This window comes from Pinus tabuliformis, chromosome 1_1, assembly GCF_031772625.1.
Source record: "Pinus tabuliformis cultivar Carrire ecotype Pingquan chromosome 1_1, CPIR1, whole genome shotgun sequence".
Taxonomy (NCBI): Eukaryota; Viridiplantae; Streptophyta; class Pinopsida; order Pinales; family Pinaceae; genus Pinus; species Pinus tabuliformis.
Window position 1 is genome coordinate 72490963 of NC_142297.1, and position 8647 is coordinate 72499609.

At 35.0% G+C, this 8647-nt stretch overlaps 1 pseudogene; it reads right to left on the reverse strand.

Moving 5' to 3' along the window:
* Nucleotides 1–4288: 4288 nt before the first annotated feature.
* Nucleotides 4289–6403, reverse strand: LOC149211637 (dynamin-related protein 4C pseudogene; annotated as a pseudogene).
* Nucleotides 6404–8647: the final 2244 nt, after the last annotated feature.

The window sequence follows — 8647 nt, forward strand, 5'->3', positions numbered from 1 at the left end:
TTTAAATAGTAGAAAAGAAATCATGCACTAACACGTGTTTGAAAAATGCAATTCAAATAATAATTCACCAACTTCGAAAAAAAATTGCATAAAAGAATAAAGTTTCAATATGCATAATCTAGTGCTCTCTCTCTCTCTATCTATATATATATATATATATATATATATATAGATACAAGTTATTCCGCTCTAACACAAGCATGCTTGTTAAGATGTACGAAAAATTACAAGAACAAGCATTTAATTTAATGCAAATTTAATACATTATATGACACTAATCATTTAAAAAAATTATCATTAAAACAAAAACATAATTCTTAACAAATTGTCTTTTTATTTCAAATCAAAATTCACAAAGTTATATGGCCTTTGAAAAATTTAATTTAATAAATGAATAAAATTTTGAAACTTCATCATCACAAATAATCCAAAAATATAACTTATCTTCATAAATTTACACATATAACTTTATGAACAATTCTTATTGCATATTCCTTAAACCATTCGCTATAAGTACCATTGAGAGTTCTCTCAGACAACACACTCTTAAGTACCATTGAAAGTTCTCTCAGAAAACACACTCTTCTTTGTCTCAGTAAATTATGCATTATCCTTAATCTAAAATTGAAATCACTATATTAAAAATTTTGCACCTAACTCTTGACATTTTACATTCTATTCTCTCCACTTCTTATATTTATACCAATATAAAACAAACATTTTATTATTATGAGAAAATCAATATCTAAAAATTTGATTTTAACTTTTTACGGTTGTGCTAGGTCAGGACATTCAATCAATGGAATTTATAATGCAAATATATATCCTTTCACACCCTGCATTTTACTTGCCAACATAATGATATATTTTGCATATAACTTTTTATACATATAAATATTAAATGATCATAGTCTAATTGATTAAAGACATGTGGTTACAAATATACTTCAATGCCAGCCCAAGGATAAAGCACTACTACTCTTGATCGTTTCTCATTGCAGCTCAACCTGATGTACAGCTTGGAGAACTAACTTTTTTCATAGTGTTTGGAACATCTCCAGTGATGGTTTTGTTTTTAAAATAGTTTTCCATTTTCCTATTTAATTCAAGGAAGGGTCAAAGTTGAAATTTTGACATTATTTTGATAAATGTAAATTTATTTGCCAGGAATTTTTTTTGTAAATCTAACATTAAAGCTATTTCCACCCTTAAAAAATATTCTTCTTTCGAAAAAAATATAAAATCACTGGATTCTAACGTGTTTTTGGGCTGTACGGGCTGTCCAAACAAATTTCAGGCGTAGGTAGACCATGCCATATCCAGATAACCATGTATACATAGTCATATCATATAATTCACATATATCTCGATAAATGGATAACCGTTATTGCTATAGTTACTATATATATTGTGGAAGGAGTGTGAGATAAGATAAGATAATATAATTATATTTATGTCCAATTAATGACCACAAAGTAGGTCAGAGTGACTGTTAAGTACACTGATGTATATACAAAGCCGAAGAACCAAACGGTCTCCTATAAAAGAGACAATGCATGAAGTAAATCAACATCTGGCCCTAGAAGAGAAGATCCAGGAACTAACGGGTCTGAGGATCGGACCCATCTCTCCTAACATTTGAGGCTGAATGAATAACACTGAAGAAACTCAACAAAGTTTGTTGGCGCGATGAAAAGCCGATGGCAAGTGCACACTGTCCACTAAATCGTTTCCTGGGGGGTTGCACGCTGCTGAATGCTAGAGGACCTAGCCCGTCTCCCAGGAATAGATCTGAGACGACACTGCTGCTGAGATCTCCTCTGGCAGGGTGAGGTCCCACGGAACCTCACTGATCTGGAGTCTGGATATGTACTTGTATCAATCGATCTTTTTGTGTCCCTATCTGAAGGTAGTACCCTGAAAAATGTCATGATCCTTTGTGTGAGGTCTGCTCTAATGGGACGCTGAAGAATATGCGCTCAGAACCTAAGAGCCTCTTGCATATATAGGGCCAAACATCTCTGATCGGGATACTTGAAAAAGTCGGCGAGGGTCCGAGAATCTCTAAACAAACAATGAAACCTTCCTCTGATCTCGTAATAGACAGGGAATCTAGGAATGAAGTGCACCTCAGTCTCCACTTCTTGTAAATGACATACCTGGCAGAGTCTATCTAGTCTATCCACCTGGTGGTCTGTCTCTATTTGAAGTCTATGAAAACCTACTCTAAACTAGCCTAGAGGAAAGCGAAGAGCATGTATCCGGTGGTGAAACTTATACTAGGATCGAACAATGAGCCCGTCTCTCAACTCCAAAAAGTGTTTAGCGTAGAAAGCCAATTACAGAGTTTAATAGAGGATGAGATTTCAATTGGGCTATAGCTAACGAACCAGGAATTCTATAGTGTTCGCATAGCTAACAATTGGCTAACCCAGCGAACAACATCCATTGGAGTCAATGCGTTTACTAAACAGCAAGGTAATAAAAAAAACGAACTGATTGAAATGCATATACATATTTATTATGCCAGCCAACAGATTAGGGATGAATTGACGCAGTTCTGGAGTGATTCTTCTGGTTACAACAATACCCAAACAAGTGTGAAAACCCAGCACTGAACAAGCATACCAAAACTAATTACACAGCCAAAAACCAGCATTTGGTAGGGGTTTCATTAAGCTCGGGAAATTGTTACGGAGAGGTGAGCTATACACAGATTCCTTGTATTAATACTTACTGCCATTATTACAGGTTGCTTTTGCTCAGGGACAATTATCGAACTTTGGCAAGTTTTTTTTTTCCAGTCCTTAATTCTGCAGGTGGCCTTCTTTCCCAATTCCTCTCCATCTCCCTTGGTTTTGTAGTGGTTCCTTCATCAAACAAGGGAGTCCTTTGTTATAGAGTTGCCTTGGAATTCCAATCATCAAGGTGATTAGTTTAACCTTATTAAGGCCTTTGGCCTTTTATCTTCAAGCCAATCGTTGACTTCAAACTTTGTTAACAATGTAAATTTTTTACGAAGTTTGGAATGAGAATTTTAGATCATCTACCTCTTTCACACATTACTATTCAAACTCCCCTGCCTGATCAATGATCTTTTTAACCTCCTCCTGTGATTCTGTTAACAAATCAGTGCTTTTCTTCAAATTCTTTCTTCTGACAGAAATAGGAGGATTGTCTTCCATTATCATCCCCGTTGCCTTACTGGGCTCTGTCTCTGAAAATTCTTTCATGATTTCTCCATAATCAGATTTCGATACACAAATTGTAGGTACAAAGGGATTCATCACCGAACCTCTGAATGACTACTTTCCAATAAGCAATGATCGTCATTTTCATGTCGAAGGCAACTTCCAATCGATCACAAAGGGGTTTTCAATTTTATCAATTCTCCTATTTCAACTTCTCAGCTTCTCCAATCCCTTTGATGGTAACTGTCTCTGTATCTTTTAGAGATTTAGCACTAGCTGGTTCTGTTGCCATACTGAAATTAAACTGTGTGATTTATTTTCACTTTGTGTGGTTGCATGCTTTTGCATGTGTGCCTGTGTGGGTCAGCTAGCAAGGTAATGTAATTCTATTTCAGTTTAATAACAACAAACGATGTGGGTTTTTATTTGCCTCCTGTTGTTTGTGAATGAATATGTTTTTATTGCTTCTGTTACTTGCGGAGTTCTATGCACTGCGTGTTGTCTAATTGACAGAGCAAGGTTGCAATCAGGGTACAATAAGGGAGTAGGGCAGTGCATGTGAGTTTAATTGGATGCTAGTCTCCGGTGCACTGTTCAAGGGTTTAGGCAGGGGTTCATAGCTTTGCTCCCCAATCATAAAATCTTTAAAATTCCCGAGAGGGTGTGAATGAAGCCATGTGCAAATTTTGGATGCTTTTAACAGCACATCGACCTCCCTCATAGTGCAGTGGCTTAGCAAAAGGACCATTATAAGTTAGATCAACAGCTTTAGAAAAAACCATCATCAACAAGCATAAAAAAGTCCAACAAGGATTTACAGAAAAGAGAACAGGTGTACTTAAACTAAAGTTATTTACTTCAAGAAGGCAAATAGGGGCATGCTACATGAGATTGCTGCCAAAAAAAACAATTACAGACACTAAGCATACAAACGTGGCCCATTAAACGTCCTTTCTTTTTCTTATCTTAAACAATTTTAGATATTAATTGCCAAATGTACATGGATATCCCAAACAGGTTGTATGCAAAAGAGTTTCTTGAAGGTTGCATTCACGAATACAAAAGATTTTGCAGATCTCTCTCCTCCACACATATTACTACTCAACTTCCCTTACCTGATATACGATCTTTGCAACTTCTTTTTGTAATTCTATTAATGATTCAACGATCTTGTTCAATTTCTCTCTTCTGACAGAAATCTGAGGGCTCTCTTCCATTATCCTTACCACCAGTGCGTTACTGAGCTCGACCCCTGATAGTTCTTTCATGATTTCTCCATCCAAATCATTCTTAATCAGATTTTTATAAGAAAATTGTAGGTACAAAGGGATTCCATTACCTACCCTTTGAATGACTATTTTCCAATAAGCAATCAACCTCACCTTCATGTTGAAGGCAACTTCCAATCGGTCAAAAGGGGTTTTCAGCACCTCTCCTACTTCAACTTTCCCAATCCCTTTGATGGTAATTGTCTTTGTATCATTCGGAGATTTAGCAGTAGCTGGTTGTGTTGGCATACTGAAATTAGAAGTGGTTTGTTTTGTGTTACCGAAGACGAAACGATCAGGCTGTGGTGGCATACTAATTCTAGATGCAAGTGCACAAGCTTGTTCTTCAACAATTCCACGCACCCCTTGAATGAATTCGTCTTTTTGCTGCAATAGTTGGGTCGAAGTTTCCCGGAAAGTCGGATTCAATGTGAAGTCAACAGACTTTTCCATCTCTATCATTTGATTCACATACTGAATGCACTCATTTTTGCGCTTTGAAAACAGAGCACGAGAGGCTCTTGTCGCCGTCTTTAGGAGGCAGGGATAACTCTGAAAATTCAAATCAATCACCTTAATAACCACCTTCTTCACATACTTCCAGACTTCACCAGTTAACCGAAGGCTTCTCCTCAACAAATTCTCAATGGGGTTCTGCAACAGGTTTACAAAGACGGAATGGGGTAAGAAATTGGGAAGATCAACCCCTTTTGCTTCTTCACACATCTTGGTCTCCTGCACCAGAAAGTGCTTTTTGTCTTCCACGGTGTTATCGCTCAGCAGCTCCTGGTAATAATTCTCAAACATCTCCCTCAAACGGGCAGCACAATGCATGTTAGACGCTTCTGAAAATTCTCTGTAGTCTCCTTCTATGAGAAGCTTGGTTAGTGAATTCTTCAATGCATTAATCAGTTTCATTAAAACAATCATGGCCTCACCAGCATCATGTATAGACTGTGGCAGATCACGCAATTCTGATTGCTTATGCAAAACTGTTTTGTCGATTTTTTGAACTATATGAGGAAAACACTGGCTGATGTTCTTGGCTTGAATCTGCATAAGTCTCTTGGCCAGCATGGGTATACCCACCATGGATTTATCGATCATATTCAGCCCAGGATGTGATCTAAACAGGTCGGCTTCTCTCTTCCTGGCCTCTTCATGCGATTCACCTCCCACCCTTTTACGAACAAAGACACAGTTCAGTCCTCTGTTCACAGCACCCACAAGCTCTTCAGGAACCTTGTCAACTGCAGTGACCACAGCCAAAGTTCTTTCACTATTTTCGTCCACCTGCTGTGACATTTTCATGGACTCAGACGAATGGAAATCCTCAGTAGCTGATAACACATTGAGGATTATGTTTTCTTGGGGAGAAATATACTGCATAATAATTTTAGAGACTTGTTGGTACATATCTTCTGGTTCCCTAGAAATGCTGGGTAAGTCCACCATTGTCAAATCCAGGCCATCAATCTTTTTCACATGAAGAGTTATGGGTGTATCACAGATACCCTTACTAGTCCCTGCAATTTTCTCTGTAACCGAATTGAGCATACCGGTTATTTGAGATTCTGTGATATGCTTCTTCTTATCGTTATATTCAATAAAAATTCCACAATCATCTGCCTCGGTTTTCTGTAATCTTATAATAAGAGGAACTCTTGTACTACAGATGCCCAAGGTTACTCCTGCCAAGGACTCCAACACACTGGACTTGCCACTTGATTCATCTCCCACCACCACAATGCTGGGCAGTTCAATACCTTCTTTCATAATATTGAGATTACGAAGCTTCTGTACAACATCCAACAGGGGACGAATGCTGTAACTGTAACTCATATTCAAACTCGATGTCTCTTGGTCCTCAAACCGCCAATCCCCGAGTGTTTCAGAAATGGTTGGAGTTACCAGAATGCCATCCATCTCTGTAGCTTCTGACATTGTAGGCTAATGGGGATTAATAAAAACCCTTTTGAAGGAACGACGGACGCAATAATGCGGAGAGGCGTGAGAGCCAAGTGAAAATCACATCCAAATTCATGGAGAGAAAAGCGATGATATACTAAAGTCCCTGTTCATTTTGCCTATTCGAATTCCAGTTCGATGAGAGAAAAGCATGCTGACACTATGAGGGGAGGAGGAACGTCCTTCAAAAGTTGAAACGGTCAACTTTTTGCCTTTTAGGTCTATGTAGGGTTTTTTCCCTGGATAGATATTGTTTGTAATTTGTAGTTACTGATTTACCATGTTGTTAAAAAAATAATGTTTTTGGTAGATATTGTTTGTAACAGGCAGTGATTGATTTATCATGTTGTTAAAAAGAAATAATATTTTTGTTTATTATATGATGATTGGGTAATTGTTTGTACTAATTTAAAGGAGATCTAGGATCAATTTTATTTGCTGCTACCATAACATCAAGAGTATATTTAACAACTTGCAAGCGAGATATATTATTTGCAATATTTAATAAAAGCGTTGATCAAATTTAAAGAAATTGTACATATATTTATGTCGTTTTTTAATAATTAAAGGTAAAAAAAAAAAAAGTTTAATTGACAAAATTATATTATCTATATATTTCATTTTCAATTAAATTTATTTCTAGCAAATAATTTAAATTCCTAAACCTTGTATATATATTTTTGTTTTTAGAAGCGTTTACTGTGAATTGTATGATTGTATGATTTTCTTAATATAACACTCTGAATTGTATGATTTTCTTAATATAACACTGAAGTGAAGAAAAAGTTGGCAGCCTGAAAATTCAGGAACAATTAATTGTATGATTGTATGATTTTCTTAATATAACACTCTGAATTGTATGATTTTCTTAATATAACACTGAAGTGAAGAAAAAGTTGGCAGCCTGAAAATTCAGGAACAATTAATGAAGCTATCGATTAGGTGGTAGGCTATACAAAACACAATCAAAGAATAAAGAAATTCTATTTACAATTTAGGATTTGGTTGTGAAGATTGTTACTGAAAAGAAAAGGCATTTAAAAAAATAAATCTATTAAAGTAGTATTATTAATTTTTTATTTTTTTTTTAAGATTTCATAACTACTATTTTATTTTGTCATTTATAAATAGATCGCAGATTTTTTAAGGGATCTCAGAGTAAAGTTAAGAGTAGAATAATTGAGAAATATCTTAAATGAAAAAGGTTAAGTTTGTTATAATTGAAAAATACCTTAAATGAAAATACTTTAAGATTAATTAAACAATATTTTTCATTTATAAAATTCAACATTTTTACCAGTGTTTTTCCACAAACCTTTTACACCTACACAGCTAAATATAAAAGTTCATTGAATTGAAATAAACTAACTGAAGATGAAAATAAACCCCACTTAGTTAAGCATAGGCCATCTATCCAATGCCAATAATATATTAACCATTCACTGCAAATAATGTGAGATGCATATCAACCTCTGCTATAGAGTTTATTACTAAAATAAAAAAATAGCTTTAAAGGAATATTATTATAGAGTTAAATATATTTTTGTTATTGATTTTGAAAATATTTAAAAATAAAATATACATCATCTAAATGTAAAAATTAACTTTCAAGAAAAAAAAATAATAGAGATAAAAATAACTTTGGACTAGTGATTATCAAACACTCCAATAAAATAATTTCGAATAATCGAACAAATTTGAAATAACACATCTGAGAGAATTGTGAGCCAGGAATAAGTTTCCTCCATTGTGGATGTCCTTTAAGAAGCCGCCGAGCATGACTGAAATGTCATTGGAATGCAACAAGGGATTCCCAAAAAGAAAATGGGATACCCAAAACCACATTAAACGCAAGAACACAGAAATAACGCCTTGAAGTAACCAAAGCACATTAAAAGCAAAACACAGAAATAACCATTGAGGAGGTAGTGAAGCACATTAAGAGCAAGAATACAGAAATAACTATGTGTATTGTTTTTTTTTTTTTTTAATTATAGAAATTTTGGTTATATTTTGATAAAATCTGGTTGGAATTTTTCTAAATTTAAGTTATAGTTGTCAAACTTCAATATTTGGGTATTCCAGAAGTTTTTGATGGTGTTGAATCTATTTCCACCATAAAAACATGAATCAAACACTACTACTGCAAGTTTTTTTTTGAAATTTTTTTGCCCACCTTATTTACCGCCGTCCAGACAATTCTTCCACCATAAAAAAATT